The sequence below is a fragment of the Fistularia commersonii genome, chromosome 1 (genome assembly GCF_037954325.1).
Source record: "Fistularia commersonii isolate RoL2024-O1a breed Wild chromosome 1, RoL_Fcom_v1.0, whole genome shotgun sequence".
Classification (NCBI taxonomy): Eukaryota; Metazoa; Chordata; class Actinopteri; order Syngnathiformes; family Fistulariidae; genus Fistularia; species Fistularia commersonii.
In genome coordinates this window covers 9,980,057-10,003,863 of record NC_141284.1, presented here as the reverse complement: position 1 = coordinate 10,003,863, position 23,807 = coordinate 9,980,057, and the positions used below count along the sequence as shown (strand labels likewise).

The following is a 23,807-nucleotide window of genomic DNA, read 5'->3' as shown; positions in this document are numbered from 1 at the left end:
CAAAAACCGGCTGCCCCGCAGAGGGGATAAAATGCTCCACTCTGTGTCTCAATGAACCGGTGGAAAATGTGGGCGTCATCAGCAACGGAAAATCCGCCAACAACCGATGATAAACATCCCCTGAAACCAAAAAATTGGCGTGTGAACGTGGCCCAGCTGCTATGTCTCGCAGGGATAGGTGGCAAAAGACAATGTGTCAATAAGGCTTCGGTTTGCAATGTCCACTAACAGGCCGATGGCACACAGAAAGTTGGCCGATAATGCGGGTCGTAATGGCGGCGATCACAAACTCCCAATCAAACTGGCGGCCATCAAAGCAAACTGACAATGACTGTGAACCGAAAGTGTCTATGTCAGACCCGTTTGCAGCACTCAACAGCGGTCCGCTGCCTCTTGCCCGCATGTCTTCCCTTGTCGATGGAACCTGAGCCAGGACCTCGAGTCCTTGACGAACTACAGCAGCTGTGGGCGACCGCCGGCGCCCACAGCTGCAACTGATCGCCGGCTTCACCATTTCCTGGCCTCGCGAACGAGCAGGGTGGAACACACTGCCATGCTCTGCTGCCAAATCGCAGGTGAAAAAAAGGCTCATCCTACATCTCTGTGGTGCAGATACTTCAGCGACGACGGTTGTGTCCTCATCTTCACGCGCCGTCTGCGAGGGCTCCGGAGTCGCACTCTGGACAACGAATTTTCTGGAAGTTAGCAAGATGCGGTAAGCCTCCTCCACCAAGCCACGGTAGTCGCCGGCGGGTAAACATCGGGAGTTCGCCAGGATCGCGCGCACAGGAGCGGGTAGTTGAGGCAGAAAAACATGTAGAAAAAGGAACCCGCTGTCGTCGAATCCCAGCAGCGACAACATGTTCTCCATAACATCCACGGCAAACCCGTCTCCCAAGCCGGACATGGAAAGTAGCCTATCCGCCCACTCTGTAGCATACAGCCCGTAACTCCGGGGTACGAACTGCCTTAACGTGGCACACCTGCCACGCAACAGGGGTCACGCAACAGCTATATAATATATATATATATATATATATATATATATATATATAATAACTGTACAGGAGGCAAATTCGAATTTTCGAACAACTGAGGATGTAGCCTTTTTCTTGACAGTTAATCCATTCATATCTGCTCATCTAGGGTCAGAGTATATACTAAATTAGGCTATTATACAGATGGCTGAAACAAGTGGTTGACATTTTCACACAATTTCCAGAGAGATCCAGCCAGTATTTCTGATTCTGAGTCTGATTCTGTGGTTGTGCACTTCTTGAAAAGTCTAGAAATATATGGTTTGAAGCAGATCTGAAGCAGGGCAAAAGGCAAAAACAGCAATAGGATTACATCTTCATCCCTTTGAGATGGGCTGACAAATGCTCCTCTCTGAACCCCCCAAAGATGACAAACCTTATCTACTGCTTTACTGTATTGATACAGTCAACTGCCTTTTTAGTGGCCCCGACTACTCTGAAATGAGACTTTTGTTTCAGTAATCATATAGTGTTCATCTAGAGGTGAGCACATGAGGGGGAATCAATTCACTACTAAACTCTAATGGCATTTGTCAGCAGCATCCACAAACTGTATGAGTACTATGTATGTGTATATCTGGGGACAGATATAGTAGTGATTTCTGAGGTGATACCAGAACTGACATAGTTTCTTTTGTTTATTTTAATTATTCATTTATTTTATTTTTTTTAATGGGCTAAGCAGAAGGGAAAAAATAAATGCAACCTCACCAACATCTTAAAGTGACATCACCTGCTGTTGAACTTTGAAATCCAGACTGTCCAGTAATTCATTGAGATCTGTTATGAAAACACACTAAAGGTTAATGGGCTTTTTTAAGATAATTTAATTCTCATTTAGGTCTTTTGAAGGGAAGATCATGGCATGCTTGAAATAATATAATTGATGCAGGGACCATTGGAATTGAAAGCAAAACATCGAAGTGTCAGATGTGATGGTGTTTTGGGTGGATGTGGACCAGTATTCTGAGGGCCTCTCTTTGTCTCCAACGATGTTGTCACAGAATATTTCAACATTTTATGTATTTGATTGATTCACAATATTTAAAACACTGTCACTATCAGACATGATGATGGGAGCATTGCAAAGTAGGAGGGGTAAGGTCAGAATGAATTTTATTTAGTTTTATCAATTTTAATTTATTTTTTATTGTGGACCAATCATTAGTCAACCTCAGGGCCACACATAGGGACAAACAACCATTCACTCTGTCATTCACATACATGGGCAATTTAGGGTATAAAAGAGAACCAGGAGGACACCAACGCAGACATGTGGAGAACATGAAAACTCCACACAGAAAAGTCCCTCTATGGGAATTGAACCAAAGCCTATAGCTTCTCAAAGGTTGGATAAGCTTCTGAGTTAAAGCCATGGATATTTGGTAAGTCTATGCATGTCTTGAAGGCTCTATCATTACATCATATAAGACAATATGCTGCACAACCTTGTTTCCCGTGACTATATCAAGTCTTGTTTTTTTCACTCGTCATCCTTGGTCTTCTGCAACTGCTGCGGACAACAGTCTCAACAGTCTCAACTCTATTTCCTATCCCCTCACCACCCTCCAGATCTCTCTCTCTCTTTGTCTCTCTCTCTTTCTCTTTCTGTCTCTCTCTCTCCCTCACTCTCTCCCCCTCAGTTCAATGTTGTTCTTTCTGTGATGTTTGGTGATTGGAGCCTTACCAGTCCAACAATGGGCTACATGAACACAGATTAATTCATATTCATACATGCACACACACTCATGCACACAAAAACAGATCTGCACACTCCTCTTAACAAACACATAGTATTCAAGATAACAAGTGAAAGAGAGTGAGGCTCATCAAGTAATTAAGGAACTAGCTCTCCCTTGAAAATTAAAGGATGGCCCTTTGTTCTCCTCTCTCGTTGTGTCTGTCTCCCAGGCTCTTCCTGTTCTTGCTAGGCTGAGTCCTGTCTGGCTTGTCTTCTCTCTCAGGCAGCCAGCCCATGGTGCATTGTGCTGGTGATTATCGCACTGTGGGTAATTGTAGTAGGAGCTTGCACAATGTTATTTCCACTGACTAGGAGATGAGGAAAGAGGTTTGTTTAGTATACTTTAAACTGCAAATTGGCATGTGCGTGTGTGTGTGGGGGGGGGGGGGTGCCATTGCGAGGTGCCTTGCAGATGTTTATTTATTTTTCCGTTCTTTGCCCAAACTACCAGATTGTATGGTCTGTCACAAATGAACACACAATATTGTATTTGTGTATATTGAACCCATAAAAGTCAGTTCAATCTCTCATGTCCTAAGAGTGAAAAGCACTAAAAGTGTCTTTTATCGACTTAATCTTGCTCTTTTAACCAATTAGAAATGCCATACACCGCGAGTCCACCCCAGTACCCCACATTTTTCTTGACCTTTCAACCTAAGTGTCTCAGAAAATGCTGCCTCAGAGCAGCACTGGACAGTGTCTCCCCAAGCCAGCCTCGGGGGACCACGGGCCAATGTCTCCCTGAGCCAGTCTCAAGCCCGAATAAATGCAGAGGGTTGCATCAGGAAGGACATGCGGCCTAAAACCTTTGCCAAAACCAAACATGCAAATCAACCATAATAACCAGATCATACTGAAAGGGTCAAGGACCGGGTTAACAATGACCGGCATTGGTACTGATGACCTACAGGTTACCAGCAAAAATTGGGCTACTGTGGGTCAGAGAAGAAGACAAGGAAGAGGGTGTGTTTGGAGGCAGAGAGAGAGGAGGAAAGGAAGAACCTGGGACTTTGTATTACGGGACTACGACAGGAAAAGGTAGACATGATGCAGTGAAGAAAGGTGGATATACTGTGTGTCCAGGGGACCAGGTGGAAAGGTAGTAAGGCTAGAAGCTTAGGAGCAGGCTTTAACATTGTACTGACAAGAAGAGAAACGGAGTGGGAGTTATCCTGGAGGAGGAGTTTGTTAGGATTGATCTGGAGGTGAAAAGAATGTCAGATAGACTTATGAGTCTGAAACTGGAAATTGAAGGTGTGATGCTCAATGTTGTTAGCGGCTATGCCCAGCGGGTGGGATGTGAATTTGAAGAGAAGGAGATGTTCTGGAATGAGTTAGATGAAGTGATGCAGAATTGCTCCAGAAACGAGAGTGTGGCAATTGGTGCAGGCTTCAATGGACATGTTGGTGAAGTCAATAGAGGGGATGAAGAAGTGATGAGCAGATTTGGTATAAAGGATAGGAATGCAGAGGGACAGACGGTGGTAGATTTTGCAAAAAGGATGGAAATGTATAGACGAGGTAACCTGAAAGAGATTAAGAACTGCAGAGTAGTTGTTGGTGAGAGTGTAGCCAAACAGCATTGGATGGTGGTTTTGTAGGATGACTCTGGTGACAATTAAGATTAAGAGGAAAAAGGCAGAGCAGAGGACAAATTGGTGGAAGCTGAAAAGGGAGGAGTGTTGTAGGGTTTTCAGGAAGGAGTTGAGAAATGCTCTGGGCGGTCAAGGAGAGCTTCCAGATGATTGGAAAACTACAGCTAGTGTTATCAGGGAGACAGGTAGGAGAGCACTTGGTGTGTCATCTGGAAGGAAAGTAGATGAGTAGACTTGGTGTTGGAATGAGGAAGTGCAGGAATATATACAGAGAAAGCGGCTAGCAAAGAAGAAGAGGGACACTGAGAGGATTAAAAAGAACAGACAAGAGTTCTGGGAGATACAACGTAGGGTAAAGATAGAGGTAGCAAAGGCAAAACAAAAGGCGTACGATGACCTGCATGCTTGGTTGATACTAAGAAAGGGGAGAAAGATCTGTACAGGTTGGCGAAACAGAGACGTAAAGATGGAGAGGATGTACAGCAGGTCCGGGTGATTAAGGATAGAGAGGGAAATGTATTGACAGGTGCTAGAAGAGTGATGGGAAGATGGAAAGAGTATTTTGAAGAGCTGATGAATGTGGAAAATGAAAGAGAGGCAAGGGTAGAAGACATGACTTGTAGACCACAAAGCAGCACAAATTGGTAAAAGTGAAGTGAGGAAGGCATCAAAGATGATGAAGAGTGGATAAGAAGTTGGTCCTGATGATATACCTGTGGAGGTGTGGAAGTGTCTAGGAGAGGCAGCGGTAGATTTTCTGACTATTATTCAACAGGATCTTAAAGAGTAAGAAGATGCCTGCAGAATGGAGACGAAGTGTAAGAATGAGGGGGATCGACAGAATTGCCGCAACTATAGAGGGATAAAGTTGATGAGCCATACAATGAAGTAATGGGAAAGAGTAGTGGAAACCAGACTGAGAGCAGAAGTCAGCATTTGTGAACAGCAGTATGGCTTCATGCCTAGAAAGAGTACTACAGATGCAGTATTTGCTTTGAGAATGCTAATAGGGAAGTACAGAGAAGGCCAGAGGGAGCTGCATTCTGTTTTTGTAGACCTAGAAAAAAGGAAATGACATGGTGTCAAGAGAGGAGCTCTGGTATTGTATGAGGAAATCTTGGGTGGCGAAGAAGAATGTTAAACTGGTGCAGGACGTGTATGCTAGCTGTGATATAGGGGCAACAGAGGAGTTCAAGGTGGAGGTGGGACTCCATCAGGGATCAGCTCTGACCCCTTCTTGTTCACAGTGGTGATGGATAGGCTGACAGATGAGGTTTTCTACATCCTCTGTTGCTCTGGACTGTTGACCGCAAGTACATGAAATCCTCCAACTTCTTCATCTCCACTCCCAGTAGCCTCACCGTTCCACTTGAGTTCCTCTCATTCACACACATATACTCTGTCTTGCTGCGACTAACTTCAATTCCTCTCCTTTCCAGCACATACCCCTAGATTTTCTTCAACTTGCTCTCTGCTCACACTACAGATCACAGTGTCATCTACAAACATCATGGTCCATGGAGATTCCTGTCCAACCTCATCCGTCAGCCTGTTCATTACCACTGCAAACAAGAAGGGGCTCAGAGCTGATCTCTGATGGAGTTCCACCTCCACCTTGAACTTCTCTGTCACACCTATAGCACACCTCACCACATTCTGACAGCTAGCATACATGTCCTGCACCAGTCTAACATACTTCTCTGCCACGTCAGATTTCCTCCTACAATACCAGTGTTCCCCTCCCAGAGCCCTGTCGTATCCTTTTTCTAGGTCTACAAAAACACAATGCAGCTCCCAATGCCTTCTCCGCACTTCTCTATTTGCATTCTCAAAGCAAATACTGCATCTCTGCATATACTCCTGCATCCGCATTCCAACAGCAACTCTCCTTATTCACTTTCCTTTGATATGCGACATGCTCTCCTACCTGTCTCCCTGATAACATTAGCTGTAGTTGTCAAATCATCTGGAATCCAACAACAAACAGTATAGTTACTTAATAACACCAAGTAAACATCCAGACCTTTGCTTCCAGCTAGTTATGTAGTTTATTCAATACAGCCACTCTATAGTTAGATCATGTGTTAATATTTACTCTGATTTATAATACTGTTCAGATATTAAAGATGCATAAGTAATTAATGGGCAATTAGTGTCTCAAGATTCCTTTTTTAAACTAATAACTTTAAACATTTTTACTAAAGTCTTCTTCTTTTCCTTTTAGATATTCCCTTCCTAACTCCCTCCAACAGTTAATCAACCTCATCAATGTAACACTATTCTCTTAATCCTCTTCTTTCTCAACTTACCTCATTTCAATAAATCTTTTCTTTGGTCTTCCTCAAGGCCTCCTGCCTGGTGGTTCCAACCTCAGCATCCTTTTTAGAAATTCACTATCCCTCCTCTGTACATGACCAAACCATTTCAGTAACTTCTCTCACCTTATGCCCAAAACATCGGACATGTGCTGTCCCTCTGGTGGACTTTCTGATCATATCCATCCTCATCAATCCAAAACAGAACCTCCACATCTTCATCCCTGCTTCATCCATCTTCGCACCACTTTCTTATATATTTCTAATATCTTTCATTCTGTTTGATAACCTTTTATCATACAGTACCTCTGCCCCTTTTTCCACCCAACCTGCTTGAACATGTTTCTTCAAATCTTTTCCACAATCTCCATTACTCTAGACTGTTGGCCCCATGTACTTGAAATCCTCCACCTTCTCTATCACACACATATAAACTCTACTGCTGCCTCTCCTAGACACTTGCATACCATCCAGCCATCCATCTTCCCCAGCTTATCTTGAGTCGGGTCGTGGGGCAGGCCCCCGGAGCAGTGAGGCCCAGACCTCCCTCTCCCCCCGCCACATGATCCAGCTCCCCTGGGGGGACCCCAAGGCGATCCCAGTCCAGCCTGGAGACATAGTCTCTTGAGCGTGTCCTGGGTCTTCCCCGTGGTCTCCTCCCAGATGGACATGCCTGGTACACCTCCCCCAGAAGCATCCAGGAGGCATCCTGACCAGATGCCCAAGCCACCCCATCGGGCTCCTCTCTACGAGGAGGAGCAGCGGTTCTACTCTGACTTCCTCCCGGATGACCTAACTTCTCACCCTATCTCTAAGGGAGAGTCCGGCTACCCTGCAGAGGAAACTCATTCCGGACGCTTGTATCTGCAGCCTTGTTCTTTCGGTCACTACCCACAGCTCTTGAGCATAGGTGATGGTGGGAGCATAGATGGACAGGTAAATTGAGAGCTTCACCTTTTGGCTCAGCTCCCTCTTCACCACCACAGACCAGAACAGAGTCCCCATCACTGCAGACCTCCCACCGATCCGCCTATCGATCTTCCACTCCATCCTTCCCCCTTTGTGAACAAGACCCTGAGGTGCTTGAACTTCTCCACTTGGAACAGGACCTCATCCCCAAGGGAGTAGGCATTCTACCAGTTTCCAATTGAGCACCGTGGTCTTAGATTTTGAGTTGCAGATCCTTATCACGACCGCTTCACACTTGGCTGCAAACAGCTCCAGTGAGAGCTGGAGATAATTCACAGATCATGACCTGATGAAGCCAACAGAGCCACACCATCTGTAAAAAGCAGAGACTCAATCCTGCAGCCACCAAACTGGATCACCTTCACACCCTGACTGCGCCTAGAAATTCTGTCCATAATGGGCGTGGAGCTGGAGTCTGTGGTGCAGGTGTCAGAGAGAAGGATGCTGAGGAAGCTCCTCAGCATCATGGACAACATCCATCACCCCCTGCATGCCACACTGACTTCCTGTCAGAGCTCTTTCAGCCGTAGACTGATACCACCGAGGAGCTCCACTGAACGCCACAGGAGGTCTTTCCTCCCTGAGGCGATCAGACTTTTTAATTCCTCTCCATTCAGCCGCCGGCAACCATAAAAACCTATCTTTAACCTAAAAAAACAAACAAAAAATGTGCAATATTTCATTTCACTGTGCAATATTCAGAAACTGCAATATTTCATCTCATAACAGCTACACTGTGCAATATTTCATCTCATCTCATAGCAGCTACACAGCAATTTTCCCTTCTATCATACTATTGTGCACTCCTTACCTCACTTGTTACTAAGACACTTATAGTTTTATCACTGCTTACTAAGACACTTTATAGTTTCACTGAGACACTTTATAGTTTATAGTTTATTTTGATTTCTAATTCTGCCTTTCTTTTATTATTTATTACTGTTATATTTTCTGTAACTCTGGCACAGCAATTTCCTTCGGGATTAATAAAGTTGTTCTTATTCTTATTCTTATTCTTCATAAAAGTTATTGACAAAAATGGTGATAAAGGGAAGGCCTGGCGGGGTTCAACTCTCACTGGAAATAGGTGTATCCACTCCACAGTCCCCTGGCTTTGCTTCCTCACTGGAGGGACCCTTTCAACGCGGTTGAGGAGGGCACGGAAGTATTCCTACAATTCCCGACAGTGGGGTCAACAGCGCCCCACTCCCACTGTACACAGTGTTGAAGGAGCACTGCTTCCCTTATCTGAGTCGCTGGATGGTGGACCAGAATCTCCTCAAGGCCCGCTGGAAGTTGTTCTTGATAGTCTCCCTGAACTCCTCCCACACCAGAGTTTTTGCCACGCCAACCACCGGAGCTGCTTTGGCTGGTGGTACCATTAAGCTGGCTCCAGAGCACCACAGACCAGAAAGGCCTGACTCCTTCACTTTGACAGCAGCCCTTACCCTGGTCTCCACCAGCGGGTTCGAGGGTTGCTGCCCAAACAAGCGCCGACCACCTTATGGCCACAGCTCCAGTCTGCCACCTTGACCATGGAAGCACAGAACATGGCCCATTTGGATTCAATGTCCCCCGGCTCCTTCAGGACGGGTTGTAGTTCTGCAGGAGGTGGGAGTTGACGCTACTTCTGACAAGGGACTCTGACAGATGTTCCCAGCAGACCCTCATATTACGTTTGTGTCTGCCAGGTCTGACCAGCATCCTCCCCCACCATCAGAACCAGCTCACCAACAGGTGGCGATCAGTTGACAGCTCTACCCCTCTCTTCACCCGAGTGTCCAGGACATGGGCCCGCAAGTCCAATGATATGAACGCAAGGTCAATCAAAGAACTGTGGCCTAAGGTGTGTTGGTGCCAAGTGCACATATGGACACCTTTATGCCTCAACATGGTGTTTGTTATGGACAATGCGTGACTAGCACAAAAGTCCCATGACAGAAGACCGCTCGGGTTCAGAGCTTGGTGGCCGTTCCTCCTAATTACGCCTTTCCAAGTCGCAATGTCATTGCCCACGTGAGCATTAAAGTCTCCCAGTATGACAATGGAGTCCTTGGTAGGAGCGCTCTCTAGCAGCCTCTCTAGGGAGCTCAAGAAGGGTGGGTAAACTGAACTGTTGTTGAGTGTGTTACGGGTCTCACGTGTGAAGACCACAGTAGCAAAAATGTTACCTGTGTTAAGCAGGTGGAAGAGAGGAAGTCAAGAAGCGTAGAATTGTTTCTCTCTCGCATCACATCTAAGGAGACAGCGGAAGTGCCCACCTTTTATTGCTCCCAGTGTAGCGAGAGAGAGACGGAAGTTCCAGTCCCCCACTCTTACAGGGAAACTGACATAAATCACCCAATACATGTGGTCGTCCTAGGTTAGGTGTGCCACAGGTGCATAGCCACAAACAACAGTCAGAACCCGTCCTCCTACACGTCCACCGGGATGAACCCCAATGTGCAGGCACCGAGATGGGGAGGGCAATCAATATGCCCACTCCTACCTGGCGCCTCTCACCAGGGTAAACTTCAGAATAAAAAGAATCCAGCCCCTCTTGAGAGCCCTGGTTCCAGACCCCACGCTGTGTGTCGAGGTGAGTCCAACTATATCTACTCGGAATCTCTCAGCCTCGCATACTAGCTTGGGCTACTTCCCCACCAGAGCGGTGACATGCCATATTCAAAGAGCCAGCTTCTGCAGTCAAGTATTGGACTACAAAGGTCCCCCTGCTCCAGCAACTGGGGAAGAGGGACCCATGTCGTTCGTTCGGGCTGTGCCTGGCTGAGCCCCATGGGTAAAGACCCGGCCACCAGGTGCTCATCGCCGAGCCTCGTCCCCTGGCTTGGGGAGGCCTCAGTGACCCGCATCCGGGCAAGGCAATACTGAGTCCAATGGTCTTCTTCTTCATGGGAGGTCTTCTGAGCCACACTTTGTCTGGTCCCTCACCTGGGACCTCTTCGCCTTGGGTGATCCTTCCATAGCTCCCAGGATGACTGAGACAGGCGAACCCCTCCGCCACAGTAGGGTTGCAGCTCACGGAGGGGCACTTCCATACCTCAACAAATGTATCATCAGGACCAACTGCCTTTGTACTCTTAATTGTCTTCAGCGTCCTCCTTACTTCACCTTCACTAATTTCTGCTACTTCGTGGTCCACAATACTCATCTGTTCTACCCTTTTCTTACATTTGTTTTCTTCATTCACCAGCCCTTTTTAAAGTATTCATCTTTCCATCAGTCATCCAGCACCTGTCCGAACATTTTCCTCTCTATGCTTGATCACCCATAACTGCTGCACACCCTCTCCATCTCTATGCTTTTCAAACCAGTATAAATCGTTCTCTCCCTCCTTACTTTCCATCCTATCATACAAGTCATCATTTACCCTTTGTTTCGCCTTTGCAATCTCTTCCATTAATTGTGCTGCATCTCCCTGTACTCCTGGCTGCTCTCTTCAGTTCCCCAGTATCACCCCAGTGTCCCACCTCTCCCTTTATCAGCTTCCACTTCATCTTATGCCTTTGTCCTTTTAATCTTCCTTGTCATCAGATTCATTCTGCAAACCATCCTGTGCATCCTATGTCTGGCTACACACTGGCTTCACCCTACTATGACTTTGCAGTCATTGATCTCCTTCAGATAACATTGTGTATGCAAGATATAAAAGTTCTCCTAGAAGTATCCCTGTGTTCCTGCCTCTTTTGGAAAAAAAAAAAGATTTACCACAGCCTTTTTTATTCTTTTAGCAAAGTCTATCACCATCTGTCCCTCTGTGTTCCTCTCTTGGATACCAAACCTGCCCGGCACTTCTTCATCCCCTCTATTGCCTGCACCAACATGTCAATTGAAGTTTGATCTAATTACCACTCTCTCACCTCTGGGGATATTCTGCATCACTTCTTCTCACTGACTCCAAAATGTTTCCCTCTTCTCTTACTCATATCCCACCTGGGGGGCTAGCAGCTAACGACGTTAGCTGCATTCAATTTCCAGCTTCAGACTCATCAGCCTATCTGACAGTCTTTTCACGCAGAACATTCTCAACAAACTCCTCTTCACGATATCTCCTCCTCCATTTCTCTTCCCATCAATACCATGATAGGACAACTTTATTACCCACACCTGAGCTTCCAGCCTTCCTAACTTTCCACCTTCCTTCTCGGCAAGACGTCAACCAGTGCTCAAGCTTTTCCTATCACTCCTTACTGTCAGTCCTAGACAATTGCTTCTCATCTTCTCTCTCTGCTTCTCAACATACCTTCCTCCCCTCGTTTTTCGATCTATAGTAGCCCGTAGGTTATCTGCATAAATAGCGGTTGTTGTTAACCTGGGCCTGAGTCATGGGATTGATTTGAAAAAAATGGTAATGTGCACCTGTTTTACACTAGATACCCCTCCTGGTGCAAACCTCTGCATTTATTTGGGCCTGCAATCAGCTCAAATAACTGGCTTATGCCCCCTGGAGATTGTAATTAACACTCTAACTAAATAATTGTTGAAATCTTCTTGTCATAGCAACTAGACTTAAATTTCTTCACTTGAAGACGTTTCACCCCTCATCTGGGAGGCTTCTTCATTTCTAATGACCTGTGGGGATTTTCCGAATATAACGCTGAAACTCCTCTCAGGTCATTAGAACTTTGCTTACACAAATCCCAAATGAATAGTTAGAGTAGATGGCCACCTGAAAGAATCAAATACAGCCAAAACATTGCAATGAGTCATAGCTGCAGTTCTACCCTCTGTCTCTTTACTACCTTACCTGCATTGAGCATATATATGCATATATACATATATAAACACATATGTATGTAAGCACATATGTATGTAAGTATATACGTATATATAGTGTGTATACATATATATATATATATATATATATATATATATATATATATATATATATATATATACATTGATGTGTAGATGCATATGTAGATGTGTGTTTGAAGGTCTAGCCTTTTCCTTGCTCAGTTGTGTTTTTCACTGTCATTGGTTCTGAAACAAGCACACCAGCACACTGGCACCTCAGCTACAGGAGATGAATGAGGTAGTTCTGTTAATGTGTATGCTGTACTGTGAATATGTGTGGCCACAGGTGTAATTTAAGTAATTTGTAATAATTTCAGTCTATGCTTAATTAGAACATTTGATTTGAAATAGATACTGTGATTGATTTACATTGAAAAATATTCAGTGATATACAAATTTGGAGTTTGTAACATATGGGGCAGTATGCCCGGACTGTGGCCAATTTGAAGAGTTTGAGTTGAATAGCAAAGGGCCTGAGAAGCACAAGATCATGACCAAAATTTCATCAGAACATAATCTTTACATGTTTTACATGACATTACATTACATTACTAAGATTTGAAGGGATTTTTTTGTTGGATTTTTTTGTTGAATTTGGAAAGGGTCGTCAATATTCTGGACCGCTTCCATGGACAATAGAATGATAGTTATGAAATAATCGTTGCCAAAAGAAAAGCCAGCAACATAGGAAGAAGAGAAAGTTAACTTACATAGTCACTGGCCACTTTGCATTATGGAAGAAAACCAGTGTATCAAGTCTGTGAAAAAAGTGAATGACAGAAAATGCTGTTAAGGAAAACCCAAGGTTTAACAAAATCTAGAAGGGCTATGGTGGTCTATCTAAAAAGACAAAATAATTAGTTCAAACGACTAGTGGAATATGATGCTAACACAAACTCTGTTTCAGAGAGCTTGTGTATGGATTTTCAAGACTCGTTCAGGGACTTGTGCAAGGCAAATGGTGCATAATGTAATTGCTGTTTGCTAAAGAACTAGAAAATTACCAGAGGTCATGATATGACCCAAGATCAATTCACATTCATGGATTCATGCAACAAGCTGAATTGTTGATAACTCAAGAGTGTGCGAATCAAGCTAAAGAATGTGACAAAGATATAGTCAGAAGACACCATATCACTTGTGTCACCTGTGAAGAGCTTCTCGCGATCACTTCAGCCCTTTAATTAAAACTAAATGTTACTACATGTTGAACACAACAAGGCAAGCTTTAGATTTGTGAACATATTGCAGCCAGTAATTTGAATACTTTAAAATATTATGAGAACAAACGCCATTCAATCGTTAGAGCAATGGTTAGAAAGAACACTGAATCTAAATTAACTGTTGACTTGAAGTCAAAATTAATTTAGCAACATGGAGGATTGACCTTCATGAAACCAACCTGAGCACACCGCATAGAAACAGTTAAGTGGTGATTTGTAATGGACGATCTTGTGTAGACCTTCGTAGTATCATGACACCGCCGAAAAACATCAGGGATGACGTTGCCCCTTATAGGAATCCCTACCTTTGGTGGTGATCCATTAGATCGCAAATCATTCCTCAGTGCTCCTGAGTTCTAAAGTTCTAAAGACCAACTCAACTGCCTGAAACACTTTACTCATGGACAGCTATTAAAGTTGATAGAGTCCGATTCACATGAAACCAGATGCAGAATGCCAAAGAGCCAAACAACCAGTCAAAGAGCAGATGATGTGATAAACTGATGATGAAAATTGCAATAGAAGAAAGAGTTACACTGGGCACCTATTAAGCCAGAAGATGCAGAGGCACTAACTTCTTCTCACTCTTCCCTACAGCCTGCTGCAGCACCATAGCTGAAAAGATTTGTATGGAATAATTTGACAGTGTTGCAAATTCAAACGAAATTGTAGCAAAGCTCCAATTTGGAAGGTGAGGAAGTGCTGTGTGTCAGGCATATACAGTAAGAGCAATCTGATAGAAGTTTGGGGATTAAACTGTTTCTATTAATGGACAAGCTTGAGCTGCTCTTCACCAATATGGTGGTATAAAAATTAGAATTAGTTCAACAAAAAAAGTAGAATGATCAAAAAAGAGGCATATGCAGGAAGTTATTCACCACAAGTGCTGTACAATTGGACAAACAGAAGAAAGATGTAGAACTGGTGGGAAAATCAGCTCCGGCCTCGTAGACATTTATGTGTCTCATCTCTAAAGATGATCTTCTCCTTCTTCTATTTCTACTCCTTTCGGCTTTTCCCTTCAGGGCTCGCCAAAGAGACACAACCTTCTTGATCTAACCCTATTCTCTGTATCTTCCTCTCTCACACCAATCACCTTCATATCCTCTCTCACTACGTCCATATATCTTCTCTTGCCTCCTCCATCTCTGTGACCTCTAGCTCGGCCTCCTGTCTTTTCGTCATTGTAACTGTTTCTAGGCCATGAAGCATCGCTGGTCTCACTACTGCTTGTACACCTTTCCTTTTATTCTGGCTGATAGTCTTCTACCGCATAGTACCTATGACAGTTTTCTCCGCCCATTCCAACCTGCTTGAACCCGTCTCTTCATCTCTTTTCCACATTCTCCGTTGCTCTGGGCTGTTGACCCCAAGTACCTGAAATCCTCCAACTTCTTGATCTCCACTCCCTGTAGCCTTACCATTCCACCTGAGTTCCTCTCATTCACGGGTATATACTCTGTCTTGTAGCGACAAACTTTCATTCTTCTCCTTTCCAGCACATAACTCCATCTCTCTAGATTTTCCTCTACCTCTTCTCTACTCACAATACAGATCACAATGTCGTCTGCAAACATCATGGTCTATAGAGATTCCTGTCCAACCTCATCTGTCAGCCTGTCCATCACCCCTGCAAACAAGAAGAGGCCCAGAGCCAATCCCTGATGGAGTTCCACCTCCACCTTGAAGTTCTCTGTTACACCTACAGCACACCTCACCACATTCTGACAGCTAGCATATGTGTCCTGCACCAGTCTAACATACTTCTCTGCCACTCAAGATATCCTCATACAATACCAGAGCTCCTCTCTTGGCACCCTGTCTGGGTTTATTCTAGGTCTACAAAAACACAATGCAGCTCCCTCTGTCCTTCTCTATACTTCTTTATTAGCATTCTCAAAGCAAATACTGCATCTACAGTATTCTTGGAAGGCATGAAGCCATACTCCTGTTCACAAATGTTGACTTCTGCTCAGTTTCCACTACTCATTCCCCTAACTTCATTTTATGGCTTATCAACTTTATCCCTCTATAGTTGGCGCAATTCTGCACATCCCCCTTATTCTTAAAAATGGGCACCATCACACTTCGTCTCCATTCCTCTGGCATCTTCTCACTCTCTAAGAACCTTTGAATAATCTAGTCGGAAACTCTACCGCTGCCTCTCCTAAACCCCTCCACACATCCCCAGGTATATCCTCAGGACCAGCTGCCTTTCCACTCTTCATCCTCTTCCATGCCTTCCTAACTCTGCTACTTTGTGGTATGCAATGGTCACTTCTTCTACCATTGCCTCTTTTTCATTTTCCATATTCATCTGCTCTTCAAAGTACTTTTGTCATCTTCCCGTCACTCTTCAAGCATCTGTCAATACATTTCCCTCTCTATCCTCAATCATCCGGATCTGTTGTGCATCCTTTCCATCTTTTTCTCTCTGTTTTGCCAACCTGTATAGATCATTCTCTCCTTTCTTACTGTCCAACCAAGCATACAGGTCATCATACGCCCTTTGTTTTGCCTTTGCTACCTCTATCTTTACCTCACTTTGTATCTCCCTGTACCCCAGTCTGTTCTTTTCAGTCCTCTCTGTGTCTCATTTCTTCTCTGCTAACCGCCTTCTCTGTATATACTCCTGTACTTCCTCATTCCAGCAGTCTTCCTGTGTGCTTTTACCTCCAGTCAAGTTACCCTATGTTCCTGTCTTTTCTGGAAATAAGTGTTCACTCTATTACCTTCACCAGCATCCCCATTGAAGTCTGCACCAATTACTTCTCTCTCCTCTCTCAGTATATTGTACATCACTTCACCTAGCCCATTCCAGAACTTCTCCTTCTCGTCAAACTCACATCCCACCTGCGAGGCATAGCCACTAACAACACTGAGCATCACACCTTCAATTTCCAGTTTTATACTCATAAATCTAACTTACACTCCTTTCACCTCCAGAACATTCGTAACAAACTTCTCCTTCAAGATAACTCCCACTCCATTTCTCTTCTTGTCAGTACCATGATAGAACATCTTAAATCCTGCTCCTAAGCTTCTAGCCTTACTAACTTTCCCTCTGGTCTCCTGAACACACAGTATATCCAGCTTCCTTATATGCGTCAAGTCAACCAACTCTTTACCTTTTCCTTTCATAGTTGCAATATTCAAAGTCCCTACTGTCAGTTCCAGACTCTTCCCTTTCCTCTTCTCTCTCTGCTTCCGAACACATCTTCTTCCTCCCCTTCTTTGACCAACAGTAGCCCAGTTTCCATCGGTTCCCTGTAGGTCATCTGTACCAATGGTGGCTGTTGTTCACCCTCAACTGATCCGGAATGATCTGGTTATTATGTTTAGTTCTCATGATGGTTTTGTTAAACGTCTTATACCAGATGCCCTTCCTGACGCAACGCTCTGGATTTATTGGGGCTTGGGGCTTGGGCTCAGGGAAACAGTGGCCGGTGTTGCCCTGAGGCTGCATTTCATCTCTAGAGATGAGCATGTTTTGTAAATGTGGAAGAAGGCTAAAGTCAAACCATGAAAAGAAATTGGAATTTTTATGAAGAAAGGGACTTTGTTTTAGTTGTCTTTAGCACATCAAATGGGTAGATTCTGTATAAAGAGAAATGGGAGCTGTTATGTATGCTGTTTAACAAATCCCACACATTTGTGTGTTATGAAAAAGACACAATTGTTGTAGCAGATAAAAAAATTCAATAACATTGATAGTCAGACAGTGTTGAGTGTATTTGTCCCTGCTCAGTAAGAGAGCAATGGCCATCCAAGTCAAGTCATAGATGGGAAATATGATAGTACAGGCAAACTCAGCCTTTTTGGAACTGGACACCTTAGCCAGAAAAACCTTAGCTAAAAACCTTTAGCGAAGTCCATCAATACTTATGTGGTGTTCGGCCTGGACATCAGCAATTTGTCAGGTGATGAGTTCATTGATCAATCTGGATGCTTTCACACATAAAAATATACCTGAGACCATTCTTTAGCCACCCTAGAGATGTAGTCCCTTCGCATGTCCTGGGTCTTCCTCTCGGCCTCCTATCAGGCACCTGGGAAGTCTTGAGGAGGCATCCTGACCAGATGCCCAAGCCACCTCGTGCAGTGGCTCTACTCTACGCCCCTCACAGATGGCCAAACCCATCACCCTATGTCTAAAGGAGAGCCTGGAAACCCTGCAATGAAAACCCATTTTGTTTGCTTGGTTCCACAACCTTGTTCCTTTGGTCACAACCCACAGTTCATGAACGTGGGTGAGGGTAGAATGTAGATCGACTGCTAAACTGAAAGCTTCAATTTTTCAATGACAGACCAGTACATCGCACCGATCCACCTGTGTATTTCCTTTTCCATCCTTCCCTCACAAATGAACAAGACTCTGAGGTTCTTGAGCTTCTTCATTTGATGCACAACCTTTTCCCCAACCTAGAGTGAGCATTCCACCTGTTTCAAGCAAAGAATTATGGCCTCAGATTTAGAGGTGTTGATCCTCATCCAGGCCGTTTCACAAACTGTTCCAGTGAGAATTAAAGATCACAGTCCATGAAGCCAATAGAACTGAACATCTGAAAAAAGCGGATACTCATCTCTGAGGACACCAAACCAGATTGCCTCAACACCCTGGCAACACCTAGGCATTCTGTCCATGAGTTATGAAAAGATTTGATGACAAAGAGCAGCCCTGGCGGACTCCAACCCTCACCAGAAAAGAATCCAACTAATGATAATACTCCTTATTCCTGGAGGACCTCCCACGGAATACCTTGTGGGACCTTCTCCAAGTTCACAAGCCACATTTGACCGATTAGGCAAACTTCCATGTGCCCTCAAGGACCCTGCTGAAGTAATAGAGCTGATCCACCGTGATCCACAACCAGGACGAAAACCACAGCACTCCTCCGCGATGCAAGGTTCAATAACCCGGCAGATCTCCTCTCCAGCACCTCTGAGAAGACTTTTCCAGGAAGGCTAGGAAGTGTGTTCTTCCTGTGGTTGGAGCACACCCTCCAATCTCCCTTTGTAAAGAGAAGCATCACCACCCCCATTTGCCATTTTGCCTGCCTTTTATGTGATGTTGCAAAGCATGTCAGCCCTGCAATTGAGGAGCTTTTTGACCACCTAGGCTACTTCAGCCCCAGAAATAGGAGAGTCCACCCCACAGTCCCCCGACTCTGCTTCCTGATTGGAAGAGGGTCATTGTGATTGAGGAGGTAGGAAGTATTCTTTCACAGTGGTGAATATTTCACAGAGATTCACAATGTTATGAGTCAAGGCCAGCAGCCCACCATCGCTACTGTACACAGTGTCGTCAGTGTAGTGCTCCCCTCTTAAGCTGGACAGTCAACGAGAATCTCCTTGGAGCCCTCCAGAAGTTGTCTTCCATGTCCTCACCAAACTCCTCACATGCCTGAGTTTTTGCCTGGGCGACCACCACAGCTGCCTGCCGCTTGGCCTGCAAGGACCCGTCAGCTGCCTCTGGAGTTTCACAGGTCAGAATGGTTAGGTCAAACTCCTGGAGGGAATTCAAGTGGAAAGTAATTATTAGGTTTTTCAGAACATCAGAAATAATAGCAAGGATGGGGCAGACACATTGTAGTTCATGGTGGAGGAAGTGTGGTAAAAATATTGCCAGCCACACAGATATATTTTGGCTTTGCCATGTCTTTTGGGAAGGAGATTTTTGACATCCTCGAAGTGGTTCTCAAATGGGATATTCCATAAAACCCCACACCTGCGTAATGAGGAGCAACTTCAATGGATATAGACAGAAAGGTTGAAAAATACCTTCTTAACATATTGCTCACATTACCATTAAAAGGCATAACTATCAGGTGGTTAACCCTCTCAGGCTCAAATTAAGTTGTGGCGTAATTAGCTAAGTAGCATTTAGCTGTCGCAAATCTGCAACATCTGCCTGGAGAGGGTTAAAACTGGATCCCCTTCCATATAATATACGGATCCAAAGAGTATATATACAGGGACATATACCAGATGGAGAAAAATACATATTTATTAAGACTTCAGAAACCTATTATTACTAGACAATGGGCATCTGTCATGTCTTTATTAAAACAATAAGGTTGGACTCAAGGAGTTTTGGACTGGCACAGGATATAAGCCTCATATCCTTTTAGACATTACATCACATTACATTACAGTCATTTGGTAGACACTTTTATCCAAAGCGACTCACAAAATGGGCAATTCAGTCACCGAAGATCCAAAGTACCCGTACTCGGTAGTCAGAAGTCACCACTCTATCTAATAGCCATCTCAAAACCATATATATACATATATTAATTTCTTTGTTTTTTGTTGTTTTTTTGGGGGGGGGGGGCTAAATGCGATTAGTGGGGTAGTGCTTGGTGAAGAGGGATATTTTCAGCTCACGGCGAACGATGCGCAGCGACCCCGCTGTTCTGACCTTTTTCAGGAGTTCGTACCACCGCTGAGGAGCCAAGACCGACAAGAGCCGAGACTGGTTCAATCGGCAGCCAGGGGCTCTGAGTGATGGGGTGGACAGTCGCCGAGAGGTGGCAGATTGGAGGGGACGGGTGGAGAACATGTGGCTTGACCATCTCCTGAAGATAAGACAGGGCTGCCCCATTCACTGCCCAGTAGGCGAGCACCAGGGTCTTGAACTTGATGTGGGCGGCTACCGGGAGCCAGTGAAGGGACATAAGGGGAGTTGTGTGAGAGAATTTGGGACGGTTGAACACCAGGCGGGCTGCTGCTTTCTGAATAAGCTCCAAAGGGCCTGATGGTCACCACTGGGGCACCGGCAGAGAGGGAGTTGCACTAGCCCAGACGAAAGATGACTAGAGCCTGGATGAGTATCTGCGCTGTATCCTCCGTGATGAATCTGTGAGTCTTCCTGATGTTGTGAAGAAGGAATCTGCAGGAACGTGCAACTGCTGCCGCATTTGCTGAGAATGACAGTTGGTTGTCTAGGACCACACTCAGGTTTATCGCAGTTGTAGTTGGCCTTACCACAGTGGTGTCGATGGTGATGGCCAGGTCAATGTGGACAACCTTCCCCCGGGAGAAAGAGCAGCTCAGTCTTGTCGAGGTTGAGCTACAGGTGATTAGTTGCCATCCAATCTGAGATGTCGGACAGGCAAGCTGTAATGCGGGTTTCAACCTGAGTGTCTGATGGAGGGAGGGACAGGATCAGCTGTGTGTCATCAGCATAGCAGTTGTGTACAGCGAGAAGAGGGAAGGGCCTAAAACCGAAACTTGCGGAACACCGGTTGACAGTCTGCGTGGTTCAGACACAGCTCCCCGCCATGTCACTTGATAGGAGCGACCTGTCAGGTAGAATGCCAACAGGGAGAGTGCAGACCCTGTGACACCTAGACCCTTGAGGGTGGAGACAAGGATCTGGTGGTTGACTGTGTCGAACGCGGCTCACAGGTCAAGAAGTATAAGCACAGATGAGGGAGAGGCCGTTCTCGCTTCCTGCAGTGATTGTGACACCGCAAGGAGGGCCTGTCGAGTGACCTACTTTGAACCCTGACTGAAGAGGGTCCAGGAGGTTGTTTTGCTGAAGGTACTGAGAGAGTTGGTTAAAGATTGCGAGCTCAAGTGTTTTCACATGTTTTTGAGAGAAAGTGGAGTAGGGAGACGGGTCTATAGCCTTTGACGTCAGATGGGTCAAGTGCTGGTTTCTTGAGCAGAGGGGTGACCCTCGCAGACTTGAAGGCAGGTGGAAAGCAGCCTTTTTGGAGGGACGTGTTGATGAGGTGAGATAGGAAGGGGAGAAGGTCTGGTGCTATGGATTGTGAGATAGGCGGGGTACCGGGTCGAGGGAGCAGGTGGTCGGCTGGCTGTATGTTATGAGTTTGAAGACCAGGAGGGGAGAGAGAGGGCTGAAGTGGGGTGGGGTAGGCTGAGGTGGATGGGAGGGGATGAAGAGGACAGGTTGGAGGAGGGGGGTAAGGTAGTGACTGGTGTGATGGAGGGAGAGGGGGGGAGGTTGGCTGTGGAGCTGGTTGGATTGTGAGAGAAAGAGGATCTAATGTCATTTACTTTCTTTTCAAGAAGTTTGCAAAATCATCGGGAAGAGGTGGGAGGGGTTGGAAGGGGTTGGAGAAGTGTAGTGAACGTTTCAAAGACTTTCTTGAGATTAGATGCAGAGGATTGAATTTTGGAGCAATAGAACGTGGCTTTCGCCTTTGAGAAAATGGAGGAGAAGGTGGATAGGAGCGTTTGGAAGGTTTGGAGATCATCAGGGAGTAGGGACTTCTTCCATTTGCGTTCAGCCGCTCTGAGGGTCTGTCTGTCACTACGCACAGTGTCAGATAGCCATGGAGCTGGTGGGGTTGAGCAAACAGGTCTGGAGGTGAGGGGGCAGAGTTGTTCTATTGAGGAGGAGAGGGTGGAAATCGGTGTGCCAGTAGTTTCGTCAGCGGGGAAGAGGGAAAATGAATTGATTGAAGGGAAAGAAGCAGTAGTAGATGAGGCAAGATCCATGGGATTCAGTGAACGGAGGTGTCTGCGTGTAGAGACCAGATGGGCAGTGGGGAGAGTTGTGGGAGAGGGGGAGAGGGATAGGGTGCAGGTGATGAAATGGTGATCTGAGAGCTGTTTCTTATCAATAGGCATGACCGAGATGTTAGTCAGAGGGCAGCTTCTGGTGAACATTAGGTCAAGCTGACGACCGTCCGGGCAGTTTCTTATCTGGGAAAATTGCTAAATGATCAAGTCCCACATGGCCCTGACTTGAAAAAATAATTGGTGTTCTCATCAGGTTCAAACAGAAACCCGTTGCAATCATGGGAGACATGGAAGCAATGATTCACTGAGTTAAGGTGCCCAAAGACAACTTGAACATTCGGGGGTTTCTTTCGTTGAACATAGAATTATTTAGCATCTGTTTGGAGAAATTTCCTCATTCAGCTGTGCTGGTTTTGCAATAAGGACATGTTCAGAAGACTAGAGCAACAAGCAGTTCAAACTTGAGGTGGTACAGACAGTGAGAATCTAAACATGGATGACTGCTTCAAGTTTGTTGCTACTGACCGAGAAGCCAAATTAATGTGCAAAGATCTGTGACCATGGAAGCTTTGTCTCAACACAGTGCTTGACACCATCTCAAAGTCCAAATTAACAAGGGAGATGAAATCTTGTTTCTAGATCAGAATAAACTTCATACTGAGAGCCCTTGCTCTCAATTAGTGTTTTGAGTCAAATACACATAAGTTCAAAGTCATCATCAAAGACTTCCCATTCACAAGAAGGGGATCCTTTCAGTCGTTGGTTCAGTATCCTTTAGGTATACTAAAGTTTATCCTGCAGGACGTAGCCTGAACATTCAAAGGAGGTGGTGTAAATGGTTATGCAGTCTTTGTGTATGGAGCACTTCTGTTTTTAAACATGTTTGATGCCTGAAGGATTTGGAAATTGCATTTACACAATTGTATCCCTTTGCTGATGCAAGTAATTATGCACGTGGATTAGTCAGTTACATTCTCATTTTGAATACAGATAAAAACCTTTTTTGTGCAATCATTATGGGCAAGTCAAGAGTGATACCACTCAAATCACTTACTATTTCACAGATACAGTTGACCAATGCTACAGTAGCAGGGTTGGTGGATGGAATCAGAAGAGATCTGCAATTTAACCTTGCACAGACTAACTTTTGGACAGATAGTGAAGTAGTACTTAGGTATCTACAAAATGAGACATCCCATTACTAGATGTTCACATCAAACAGAGATTTAACCATATTGGAAGGCTCTGATGTGGAATGATCGAGATGTGTTAGTAAGGACAATAATCCAGTTGACCGCACCGAGAGGTAAGGTGTAAGCAAATTTTTGAAGACCACATGTTGGGTGTCAAGTCCACAATTCCTTTGCAGTCCAATTGAATGCAGGCTGAAGACTCCATTGCGTAATGTAGAAAGGGCTTTAGATAATCCTCTATTTAAAAGTGTATCAGTAAATTCCATATGCGTGTAAGTATACCGCCGCTGAAGAATCTGATTTACTACTTCTTTTCCCGGATGGAATGGAAACTGACAGTGGCATGGTTCTTGAAGCTTATAGCCTTGCCATGGAGTCTCTATCAAAGACAGAAAGAGCTGTTTGCATCCTAGGAGAAAGGGAGCTACAAAGTTAGCCCGCTAC

The 23,807-nt window shown here is 45.0% G+C and overlaps 1 protein-coding gene across 10 annotated transcripts in view; it reads left to right on the top strand.

The window, feature by feature from the left end:
- Nucleotides 1–23,807, top strand: part of myt1lb (myelin transcription factor 1-like, b) — a 184,626-nt gene that overhangs the window by 24,083 nt on the left and 136,736 nt on the right. Inside the window, exon 1 of one of the 10 annotated variants that reach the window (XM_086147043.1) lies at nucleotides 2,371–2,422. The exons of the other annotated variants lie outside the window; for them this stretch is intronic. The gene's annotated coding sequence lies outside the window, so the exon portion shown is untranslated. Of the gene's footprint in view, nucleotides 1–2,370; nucleotides 2,423–23,807 lie in introns of those variants that run through there. 10 annotated transcript variants of the gene reach the window in all.